The 13056-nt window shown below is 40.6% G+C and overlaps 1 long non-coding RNA gene and 1 pseudogene across 1 annotated transcript in view; one reads left to right on the top strand and one right to left on the bottom strand.

Moving 5' to 3' along the window:
- The window catches only part of LOC146396137 (uncharacterized), a 569893-nt gene that overhangs the window by 263587 nt on the left and 293250 nt on the right, over nt 1-13056 (bottom strand). The window lies entirely within an intron of this gene.
- Nucleotides 1162-1258, top strand: LOC146396138 (U2 spliceosomal RNA; annotated as a pseudogene).

Consider the following 13056-nt stretch of genomic DNA (forward strand, 5'->3'; position numbering starts at 1 on the left):
AGAGCTTTTCCTGCTGTTTCAAACTGCTTCCTAGTGCAGTGTCCAGGAGCTGGGCCTCCTTGTAATCTGTATCCATTAGGTTACACTCAGCAATTTTAGATCCTGGAGGACAGAAGTTAGAAAAGAGCCCTGGTGCTCCTCTGACATCTTGATGGGGATAAAAAAAAAAGAGTTACACTGATGCCTACTGACCAGAACAAATGTCAGAGATAGAAATGCAGGAACCACAGTCCTCAAATTCTAAAAGGTCAGAGCAGTGCAGCGCTCTTCCTGACATTGCAAATAGAAACCACCTCTACAACCCACCAGGTTTCCATCTAGCCTATCCTGGAGAATGTCTAATAGTAGGGAGCTCATTGGTTTTGAGACTGCTTCACTGTTAGGCATCTCTATTACAGGTTTCCTTGAGCTGAGAAAAAAATTACCTCTCCATAACTTGTACCTGTGGAGCCCATCTCAGTCCCCTGGGGCCACACAAGAAAAATACGTAACCCCCTTCCTTGTGCCAGGTTTTAAAGCTTGATGTCATCTCCTATGTTTTCCTTCACCACATCTTCCATAGACCATGGCTGCCTGGGTCCTTCAGGTGTTATTTATCCAGCATGGTTTCCAATATAACCTAGGATGGTACTCCTCATGACTGTGGAGAATTGCTTATTTCATTTAGAATTAGAAACAAAGGGTAAATTTCCCCCACTTCGATTCTAAAAGATAAAACTTTTGCTATGTCACTAGTGCGTGTGATCTCAGGTAGTGTTTATCCTCTATCTGAACTTAGAAGAGTTTGAACATCATGGGCCCACCCACTTCTGCAAGTCTAAGAAAGCTAGAACTGACATCATCTGCCATGCTCATACTCCTCAGGGCTCGCCATTGATGAAATCTGAAGAATACTTGAGCCATTCCAGGAGATGTAGAGGATCCTGCTGCTGGTACCGTAAGCCTCTCTGATGCTCTTCTGTACAGAATAACTCTACTTTTTCCCCTCCTATCTTCACATATACCCCCCCACACCCCAGGATTCTTTAGCAACTTTCTTTTTCCTTTAAGGCAGCTTTCCATTATTCGTGATTCATCTGGTTCAGAGAGAACCATGGAGATTTCATCTCCAGAACTAGGCTGCAGTGCAAGCATTTAAGCTTTGGTAGCTAGGAAACTGGGATTGCTTCTCAGCCTTTTAGCTAAGAGCAAACATAGTATCTGTTCTTACCAGTTTAATAGCAAGGCAATTTGGTAAAAATTCCATTTATGAGCATTTAGGAGATAGTGTTGAGAGATAGAAGCACTGGGAGAAATATGTACTCAGTTTACTCAGCCTTGGGACATTTAAAGTCCTTACTGAAGGCCAAGGAGATAAGTCCCAAAACCTAGGGTTGGCCAGGAATAAGGTAATTACAAGACCCGGACCTGAGCATAGCCAAGGAGTTCTCAGCAACTGAGGATATAAAAAAGCAGGTGGGAAAAGTTAACATTAGGACCACTGCTATTATCTTTACATATGATTTGTTCTCAGTCTCTTCCCATTGCCTGTAAGAGGTATTGGCATATACAAGGTGCTCAAGAAATATTTGTGGAATGAATGAATCTTCAATAAAAACCTTGTTAATCACTGTAGTTTTGCATACTTTGGTCATTCACACAGCCAGCATTTATTCAGCACCTTCAGTGTACTAGGTACCATGTTGCATATGGGAGAGTTTATAGATAAATTTGACATGAGCCCAGAGCTCAAATTTTGGCAGGGTAGGTAAAGTGTTTACCCAAGTGGCAGTAAGTGCACTAAAAACTGATTAAGATAAAACACAATGGACACTAAATGCGGGAAGATGTTATAAAGGGGGTTAATCAAACTCCTTCCTACAAAAGGATTCACTCAACTTGTCTTACTCTGTTAGACTTTAAGCACAGTATCCCCTCAATTACAAGAACTCAGTATGATTATTCAAACTAAAGTTCTTAGACATGAATTTCCAGGCAGTGCAGGAGGGAGAACTTTTCCCATGGAGGGTCTTTATGGCTGGCTGGCTTTCTACTTCTGGCGAGAGGACAATTGGCATTCCTCCAGCAACCCGCCCTATTATAAACTTCTTCCTGGCAGCTCACCTTCTCCCTGGACTTGCAACTGGGAATCTCATACCTGGCTGCAGCCAAAAGAATTCAGGAAATGATGTTTTGGAAACACTTCTTTAAAATGAAAACAGATAAAGCAGCTGGCAATGAAGCCAAGGAAAACTCTTCTCCTTCTCAAAAGTCTGGAAAGCTACCTGCCCTAAGCCACCACCACATCCTCTAAATGCACTAGCACACATGGAGGCACACATACCCACAAACACTCAGCAACGCCCTTGCAACCCTGAGAAGTGATACCCTTCTCCCATTGACATTTGGAGTGGGCCATGGCCAATAAAGCCTACAGCCCTTCAAGGTTCTAACCCACAAGGCCTGGGTCACACACTTCCTTCTGGAGAAACCTTTATGATTTCCCCCTTCATACTGTACACAATGTAAACCAAACTGAATGGAATTTTTGTAAGCATCTCTAAGTTAGAAGCACCTCTTGGCAATCTTCAATTATAAGCCCTGAGGGTTTTGTTTCCAATTTAGTAAAAGGAAAAATAAAAAGAAATGAGTTGGGACCATTTCATCTACTAGGGTGGCATTAGTAAGCTGAACCCTACCAAGAAATGTCACTTAAATAATATTTCCTTGCATGGCTGCCATAACATTCCAATTTATAAAGTGCTTCTACTTGGCTGAGTTCAAGAGAGCCTCACAAGAGTCCTCTGGGTAAGTTGGCCAGGAAGGTGATGATCATCTCATGAAAATGAGAAAACTGACGAGCAATTGATGGGTGACTTGATGGAGCACGTGAGGGAAGGAAGCCACCAACACATCTGTTCCCAAGTTGCACCAGGTTTCAGTCTATGGTTGCATTCATTCTGCTTCTGTAGGAGCTCATTGTTAATCATAATTCAAACATCAGGCAATTCAATGAAACTGCTGAAATATAAGCCTTTTGTAACCTGAATATAGCTGGGCCTGTTGGAATCCACCTCCACAATGTCAAAGCATTTCCAAAGTACAAAATTGAATGACATGGGTTTTTCCTCTAAGTTTCTTTAAAGAAATAGCATGAGTGTCTTCCCCAGAAAACCCAGAGATACAAAGACCTTCCTCTGAACCCTCTTTACATATTGCCACTGCCACTTGTGGCAGCTCAAAATAGCATCTCCCTCTCGCTCTCACACTCCTAATTCTTTTCCTTTCCTCTCCCCCTTTCCCTTTCTCTCTCTTCCCTTCTCCCTCCCCTCATCCTCCTCTCTCCCTCCCCCAAGTCCTCCCCATGCTTCTTGCAGACCCTTCACCACATTCTACCCACACTCTCTCACAATCTCCCCTCTTCACTTCTTGCTCCCTGTGTCTGACCCTCCAGGAAGGCACAGACAGGAGGTCTGAGTTGAGTGGGAAACACTGGGCAGTTCTGCATCCCTTGACAAGCTGTAATGACAAACACAACCTGGGGGCACAATTCTCGGAGTGTGTCATTAGCAGGAACACACCAGGGCATGGACACAGTTCTCCCAACACATCCCTAAGACCAGCCCCGTCTAGGCTTAGAATGTCACAAGACAGGGCAGAAATCCCCTGACATTTGTGGAGCTGATAAGACCCAAGAGTTAGAGTCTCTGTCAACTCAAGATACAAGAGGCTGAAATTATCCCCCTCATGGAAAATGACCAGAGAGGCAAGTGAGGAGTATACTTCCTGAAATGTCATTGCAGTCCTATCCTCAGGGTGAGGTGAGCCTTATATGAGTAAGAAAGGGATTAACCCCCAAAGTGTCCAAGTGTTGGGGGACATTGGAGTGTTGGGAGAATCCCAGCCAAGCTGCTCTGCCCCTGAGTCCATCCCAGGTGAAAACAGGCCAAGAAGCCGCAGTTTTTATTTCCTTAGGATTAGCATGTGAACCCTGCATTGCCCATGCCCTCTGCTTCCCATCCATACTGTCAGCTCCTTGAGGACAAGTTCGAGACCATCTTTGTAACCTCACCATCTGGTACAGTGCCTGATTTTTAGAAAATAATAAACAAACAAATAAAGGGAATAGAAGAAAAAGAAATAATGTCTCTAGTCATTACCACTTATGCCCCATGACTAAAGGAGGGGAAATCTTCCATCTTTCTACAAAATGTGTTGGTCCCTGGTTCTTACAATCAGCTTTAAGAAGCCATGTCAAGGAGTTCCCTTCATGGCTCAATGGAAACAAATCTGACTAGGACCCATGAGGATGCAAGTTCAATCCCTGGCTTTGCTCAGTGGGTTCAGGATCTGGCATTTCCATGAACTGTGGTGTAGGTCACAGACATGGCTTGGATCTGATCTGTGGCCATGGTATAGGCCAGCAGCTACAGTTTCTATTTGACTCCTAGATGGGAATCTCCATATGCCGAGGGTATGGCCCTAAAAAGACAGAAAAAAGGAAGAAAAAGAAGAAGAAGAAACCATGTCAAAGTTGCCAGTATTTTCCAATGAGTTTTTGCAACTTAATCAGTCTTCACTGTAGAATGGCTTGGAGACCCAGACTCAAGGAAATTATCTGGGTTTGTAGAGTGAGGCTTGACTGTGGAACTCTAGGAAATCAAGGTGACTGACTACAGCCTTGAAGGTAGTTTTTGTCCCTTCAGGAATATTATTATAAGGAATATGACCAGTTATTAGGATAGTGTGGTATCAGATTCACTACCAGGTCTGCTCTGTCCTGTTCTGCATCAGAGGAGCTGATCCCTGTCAGATGCATTTCCCAAACTCCCAGTCCAACTGGCTTCTGATTAAGTTCAGCCAATGGGAAGCTTCAGCACAACACTGGAGAAAGGCAAAAGCTTAGGCACTCCCTCTGCTCCTTGTGTTAGGAGGCATTCCAGCAGTAGCTTTGTCTCTTCAGTAGTTCCACAACCACTGGGAAGCCTCTTCCTCTACAATCTGAATTCCTATAGTTTGATGACACCTTATTTTGTTGCACCAGCACCAGAGACAGAAGAGGGTTCCTGTCAGGTTTGCCTCACACTTTTTTCTTTCTCTTTTTTTCCCTTTATTTCTTTCTTTCCTTCTTTCTTTCTTCCTTTCTTTTTATGGCCACACCTGCAGCATATGGAAGTTCCAAGGCTAGGGGTCCAATCAAATCTGCAGCTGCCAGCCTACGCCTACACCACAGCAATGCCAGATCCAAGCCAAATCTGCGAACTATACAGCAGCTCATGGCAATGCTGGATTCTTAACCCACTGGGCGGAGCCAGGAATCAAACCCTCATTCTCATGGACACATTTGGGTTCATTTCCACTGAGCCTCAATGGGAATTGCTTAAGTTTCCTTTCTTGACCTACCTGGCACAGATAGGTTCTGTTTTCCTGGCTGAACCTTGACTAATATAAGCTACCATTTTATATGAGCCTTTCTCAGCTCCTTCTATCCAGCCTAAATCATAAGAAATTAAAAAATATATATGTTATAAGTTTAATGACAAAGGATATTTGGGTTCAACCATCTTCCTAAACCAGGTGATAGACTGGCTGGAGGAGCATAGACAGTAGTGTGACGGTAAATGTGTAATAGTGGGTTCTCTGACAGGAAACAAACCCCTATCTGCAGCACGTGCCAATTTTCCTGAGTTAAATACTTCCACTATGGTGGATTTAAACCACCAACACAATGTCACTCAATATGGAGTTGGAAAGAGACTCACAATAAGGAGCTGGTGCAGCAAGGATGTCTGAGGACAAACAACCATTTGTTGTCCTCAGCTGCTTAAGAGAAAAGTGTATTTGGGCAAGTATGAAATTGCTCTAAAGAAAAGAGAATTTTGGAGGCTGCAGATTGTAGAGAGGCCCAGGGTGGGGGTGCTGGGAGGAAGTGGCAGAAAGTCAAAAAGTGTATCAGGAAGAATGTCAAGTGGGAATTTGGGGAGTGAAGTGTTAAGAGTTGTGAGCTGTAGTTTCCTTCAAGGGAACTATGGACTCAAGAGTAAAGGCTTTCCTATTCATTAAGGTGCTGGAAAGTAGGGATTATTTGGGGTGGGAAGGTGAACTGAAGAACTGAGAGAGCTGCCAAAGAATTACCCAGCCACAGGTAGGGCTGTAGAAGGAAATTTAGAACCATGCATTCCAGCAGCAGGATTTAGGAGATGAGGAAACCATGCCTCAGAAAGGTTGCAGATACCCAAGAGAATAGCGCATGAACCCAGACTCAAGCTCAACCTGAGGAGACCATTCATTCATTCAGCAAATATCACTTGGCAATAGAAGTCTGTTGCAAGCATTGCAGACATGGTCCTTATTTTCAAGAACCTTCCTATCCAATGGAAGAAAGGATTAAATAGTTTATCCCAGTTTTAGCTACTTTCCTCTTAACTTCATCTTCTGAAACTGGGAGAAGACGTTAAACTCACCTTTGCTTTTGTGTAGAGCAAGTCTATCATATCATGCTTCCTAGTTCATAATTCCATCATATTATTTTTAAATATCAGCTTGAACCAGGTTTATCCTCAGAGTATTTCTTGACCTTGCCAGCCCTTAACTTTAGACAAAGTAAGCATCAACACCACTTCACCCCAGATAGACTTCCTACAAAAATTTGGATCGGTTTCCTTTTCCTCTTCTCCAAAACGGATGCATGCAAAACAACCTTTGCATAGAAGTGGCTGTAAGTAAAAACAAATAACCCACTTGTACATGCTCTGGATTTCTTCCTGAAGCAGCATCTGGAAATCCTAGTTTTATAATCCTGTGGATAAGATTATGACATCTTTTGTGAGAAATATCTTTTTCCAGAAGGCCCAAATTCCAGCCCACTAATATTTCATGACTTTTGGGATGTTGCTTGAGTTCCCTTAGCCTCAGTTTCTCTAATTGGTAAATAGCATTGTCCAGTCAACTGAAACCATAGGAACAATTCCTGAAAAAATTCTGTGCACTTTAGAAGGAAATACAAAACATATATATATATATATATATATATATATATATATATATATATATATATATCACTTTGCTGTACAGCAGGAAGTGACACAACATTATAAATCAACTTTCAAAAATTTTAAAGAAAGAAAGCCATCAGAGACATCCATTTTGTGTGTGATTTTAATTTTCATATTGAATTACTTCAACTAGAAGCAAGGGCTTTAAAAAAAATCCAAGTGAGTAAAACAGCTAAGATGCATGCACAAATCACTATGCTTTTTGGCCTATTGCACCACTGTGCATTGTGATGTCAAGGATAAGCACTTTTCATCAGTATTTTTTAAATGTGCTGAGTCTCATTTTCCTGAGTCTCCTGGATGCAAGAAGCTGAACAGATGGGAGCTGTTGATGTCACTGGAAAAGTCCTTTCCTAGGCTCCCCAACCCTACCCAAGATCACTTGTCTTTGAGATGAATCTTTGTGGAGAGGCATCCAGGGGCAGAATTCTCTTGGAGCATGTAAGCTTTTTCAGGATGTCAGGAAATTAAGAGTATGTATTACTTAAAAAATACACACCTTGGTGTTAGAGAAGAGGCTGAGGTTTCAAAATATGCCCTGGAAAGGAAGAGGGTGGATATTATGCCTTCACTACTTCACTGTTTTGAAATTTAAGACATGGATCCAGTCCGTCTGCGCATTCAACATTCCACTCACAAACTCCCTTCCCTGGATACCCTCTCTGGTTCAGTTAATCAAAGGCTCCAGAGACCAGCCCTTCCCCCAGTCCAACCCACTAGACTTACTGCTTTTCATGTCAAAGGTATTGATTCCGAAATTTCCAATGGCTCCCTGCTAAACCATTGATTTTTATTAAACTCTCTGCCCCCTAATGCATTTGACACATTCCAGAATTCTCTTCTCTTGTGTTCCTTTCTATTTTCTTCATTATAAGTCCCTCCTCCCTCAAATAAACCCTAACTTGGGTTTAAGGCCTTCCTAGAAGATGATTCTATAACCTCCATGTCTAGACCTTCCCAACCCTCACTCTCATTCAAATGAGAGAAGCACTAAAGGACCCCTTGTCCTTTTCCCCCAGCAGACCCTCATAAATCCACAGGGAAGTTGTTTTTTTTTTTTAATTAAAGCGTCCAAATAATTAATGATCAACTCCATTTGGGCCATTGAAAACCCAAATGTCACACGGTTGAAAAGACCCAACCAAATAATTCAGTGTACCCTATAAAGCTTTAAAAAAGCAGAGCCCAAGAGGCCTGCATGACTGGTTTCTGTGCTGTCTGAAAAGCTTGGTTGGGTTTTGGGGCACTTGATTGGATTCCAGGAATAATGTGCCCTGAGCACAAAGGGCTCTTTTGATGTGTCTGTGCCATAGCTCCTCCCCTTCCCTCCTCACTTTACCTGGGATACACATTCTCCTTGTCTCCCAAGTTGGAAAAAATAACCCATGGAAGAGAGGAAAAAATAGCAGAGGAATGTGGGGGTTGGGAGGGAAAATGCAGTTCTTAGTCTGAGTTTGGTTACTAAAGTCTGGTTATTCCAGAGGATCAGAAGAAATGGAGTTTATACAATGTCTGTGACCAGGCACTGGAAAAGATGCTTCTTGCTTGAATGTGGCCCCTTGAGTTACTCACTTGGTAGCAAGTGAGTCTCCCAGCAAGGACCTGCTACTTTCAGAGTCAGAAGAACTGCAGATTACCAACCCTGGAAATTAATGTGGAATTGCCTGCCCAATTCAGGCAGAGAATCTCACAGACAGTGAGTCCAGCTTGCTGATTTTTCATGGGTATTAGAATATTAAAGAAAGAGAGAGAGAAAGAATGCAGAGTCCCCACTGCTAGAATGTTCTGAGAAAGTGACAGAGCCAGGCAAAGGCCAGAATTGGCCCCGAGAGATAAGGAGTACAGTTGTAGCCAAATGTTGTAGCCAAATGTTGAGATGCCCAGATTGACAGCAAAGGCCAGCAAGCTGATGGTAGAAGAGGTCTACTAGAGGTCTTTCTGGGCTAATTTGAATAGGCCTTTCAAATTTTACCCTTCTAGGCTTTTTTCTTTATCTGCAAAAAGATGAACTTCAACCATATTGCTCTGAGATTCTGTTTCAGAAATCTATTGCTCCCCCAAGTTAATGGGGTCATAGCAATTGACTACATAACAATCTCCTTATGTAGGATTTATTTATTTCATATATATAAACAAATTATTATATGATAATGATTTATTAATAATTATGATAATATATATGCTAATATATAAATAAATGTATATGAAAAATGTACTCATATAAACTTCATCATACAAATAAATTTACATAAAAATTTATTCCATTTACTCTAACTACTTGATATTTTGATCCTATTATAAATGGTATATGCTTTTTAATTTTATTTTTAATTACTGGTTGCTAGTATATAAAAACACAATTGATGTCTATACATTGAATTTGAACACAGTAACTTCACCAAATCATTTATTAATTTACCTATAGATTCTCAGTCGTTTTCTCTTTACTATCAGCTCTCAACTGGTGAGATCACAGAGAATATATTTGATCTATTTGTTAAGTTTCTCTGGGTTGCAAGCAGCAGAAGTGACTCTGGAAAACTCAAATGTAAAGTAGGATTTATCTTAAGGCTATGAGATATTTCTGTGAGGCACAGGAAAAAATGAACTTTCAGACCTCAGAAAAGGATGAGGCCCAGAACAGCACTGGGGAACAAATCAACTCTTTCTTCAGGATCAGGATGAACTCCAGACTTCCTTGGTATCCCTCCTTTTAAGATTCAAATTCCTAAGAGAACAAATCTTGTTGTTCTTATTGAGATCCAATCATTGGTTGCCAGTAAGACGACAGGCCAGTCAAAACTGCAAGCAATTCTGGAGGAGTGGTTGCCCAGAGGAAATTCACCATGCTGTTATAAGAAGGGAGGATTCATGCTGGAGACAATGCATGGCTACCATGTATGGTATCTAATTGGATCTTTCTGTCCCTCACCCATCTTATCAGGTATACAGATTAGCACTTAAATTTTCATGACACTGGTGATGGAGAAGATTACCATCTAAAACTGCCCTGTTTTCCTACCTAGGCATCAAAAGCACTTGGGCTCACTGTCAATGACTCATGTTATTCACGAAAGTGGATCCTTTGCCTGGCTTGCTTCCCTGGGCTTCAATCAACACCCTCTCTTCCATCAATATGTGCTGTGCCATTGAAATAGTTTTGATTAAAAGCCAAATGTATGAATGTTCTATCTTGATTTCTTGCCTTTATCTTCTGTCTCTTTCTAAAGTTGGTAGAGTATTTATTTTGCTGCTGTTATTTTGGAATAAGAGACTTAGTATTATGCTGATACAAATCAGTAACTATGTTGCATTCTATCTGCTTGTTGAACTGCTGACTCTGGGCTTGAGCACAACAGTGTATAAAAGATGTTTGTGGGATTGCTAGGTGTTTTTAATCCATAAGAAAATGGATGGAGGCCATCACAATCAATTTTCTTAAGAAAGAATTATAGTGAAAATGAAGTGAGGTTAAAAGGCTCTTATCTTTGCCATCACTCATCTCCACCTTTATATATTCCCCTCTCTGGTTTTCATTAGCATGCTGACAACTGGAGCTGCAGACATTCTTATCCACACTCCAACTACTGCCCTGATTTCAGTTCCAAGTTATGAAACCTAATCTGAACCTTAGAAGCGAAGCTACAAACTATAACTTTAAATTTCAGTTTACAGAGATCCCCAGGATGATTCCAGGAATTGAGTTGGGAGAGGTCCTGGGAATTAGAAACCAAACTACCACCTCCTTCCTCTCATAAAAGAACCTGAGGAAATTTGAAACAAAACTCATAAAATACCATTTTCACAACATCTCAACTGAAAAGAATTGTGAGAGAACATCTCATCCATCCCCCTCCCAGCAACTGTTCCTAACTAATCCCAGACAGAAGGAGGTGCCTCTTGTTCTTCAAAATCACTTGAAGGACATTTCACAATTCCCCTTGGTCACCTGTTTCAAAATATAAGAACTGGATGCCAGGAAAATCTTCCTCATATTCAAACAGCCATTCTTTCTTCAATTCAGACCATTTGGATAATTAAAGTATACAATTTCAGAACTGGAAGATACTTTAAATACCATCTAGTCTAGAGGTTACGACTGGTGACCCAGGAATTGAGACATATTTTACTAGGGTCATGGGAAGTTTAATCCTTGAATTAGTTGTCAATGTTTAGATACCAAGATATTTCCTTTTTAAAAATCCATATAGCTGCATCTCTAGAAAAATCAGAAAATCTAGAAACACTGTGGCTGTCATTCCGATGGCAACAACCAGAATTAGGCATTCCTCTTTACACTGGGGTAGTACAGGGAAAATAAACTAGCACATCAAAAAGCGAGCCAGAACTGCTTATCTCATTTATCCTAAATGACAAGCCCCTATAGTCATCTAAGTTTGTGAGCCCCACTTTTTTCTGACAAGAAAAGTGAAAGTCGGAAACATGGGTCAACTGAGGTCATCAGCTATAGGTGTGACAGAAACTAGAACCCAGGACTCATGCCTCCTGGTCCAATGTTCCACTCCTGTAGAGCACTGCTTTTAGGATATAGCCATTTTGACCTGGGAAGCTGAAGAAAAAAAAATTATAGAAAATGAGGAGGTGACATAATAAAAGACAAAAACTATAATTTTCATATTTCCTGTCACTTTTTATAGTCCTTGGGTCAGCTCAGCAGTATGCTGATAAAGAAATGTCCCATGGCCACTAAGGAAGATAATTGACTGACATCCAGTCAATAGCAAAGGAAAGGTCCAATGAAAAGCTTGATTAAACATTAAGACAACACACACAGCCCCAAAGTCAGATCAGGCTCTGAATAGACTAGCTATTGTGTGGTCAAAAGGATTAAGTGCATCATCGCAACCACCAATTGTTTCAGTCAAGTATCAACCTATTCTTTGAAATGGTTTCTGGCTATAAATGTAACTCAACACAGAGAAATAAGACCACAAGAGGCTTTCAGATTTCCTTTCTGTAGCCCTTCAGTCAGAACCAAGAAGGTCTAAAGAAGGAGCCCTTATTTCTAAGAGCAAAGATATGACGAATTTGAGACATTTTAGTTTAGTTGAAGTTTGAGGGTGTTTAAATCCCTCTATCTCACCGAGACCTCACACTTGGCATTCACGTGGAGAATAGATTTTGCTAGTTGAAAAAGTAGTGGGAAAGACTTGGGCAAGAGGTCTTTCTCAAGGTCAACTGATTTTTAATAAACTTAGTGATGTTTGTAGGTGACAAAACAGATTAATATCCATTCCCTCACAGAGCTCACCATTTGACTATGTCCTCTACCTCCCTTAACTTATTCCTTAAGAAAATTAGAAACAAATTAAAAGAGCATTCTGTAATGCCAATTTGGTGCCTGATGGCCTTAACAAAATCATACAGAGTTGATTGCCCTCCCTTTTGGTATTGATTGGATGCCAGAAATGCTTCCTCAATGGAAAATTTCTTTCTTCTGATGATGGCGGAGATTTTTCTAATGAAACAAGAGTAATGCCATATGAAGAAACATAATATAAGATTAGTGGGGAAAGGTGCTGAGATAACTGGCCATTGATATACAAAAAATATTTACTAGAATCCCTATATCTCTCCTTAAACAAAATAGTATTTAATGTTAACTAAATTCATAGATATGAAAAAATGTTAAACCTTTTAGAAGTATAGAATATTTTAAACCTCGTAATAGGAAGTAAGTTTTTCAATCCATAATACACACACAAAGAAATTTAAACAACTACTTTAAAGAGGATGAATAAATTCACCTATACTACCCAAGGCAATCTACAGATTCAGTGCAATCCATATTAAATTACCAATGACATTTTTCATAGAACTAGATAAACTTTTTTTAATGTGTGTGGGAACACAAAAGATCCTGAATAGCCAAAGTAATCTTAAGAAAAATGGAGCTGGAGGGGAGGAATCAAGCTTACTGGCTTCAGATTATACTACAAAGGTATAGTCATCAAAACTGTATGATACTGGCACAAAAACAGATACATAGACAAGTGGAAGA

The sequence above is a fragment of the Sus scrofa genome, chromosome 15 (genome assembly GCF_054392235.1).
Source record: "Sus scrofa isolate SSC_HxYL_T2T_F1_AM1 chromosome 15, Sscrofa_HxYL_maternal_Yorkshire_Landrace_v2.0, whole genome shotgun sequence".
NCBI lineage: Eukaryota > Metazoa > Chordata > Mammalia > Artiodactyla > Suidae > Sus > Sus scrofa.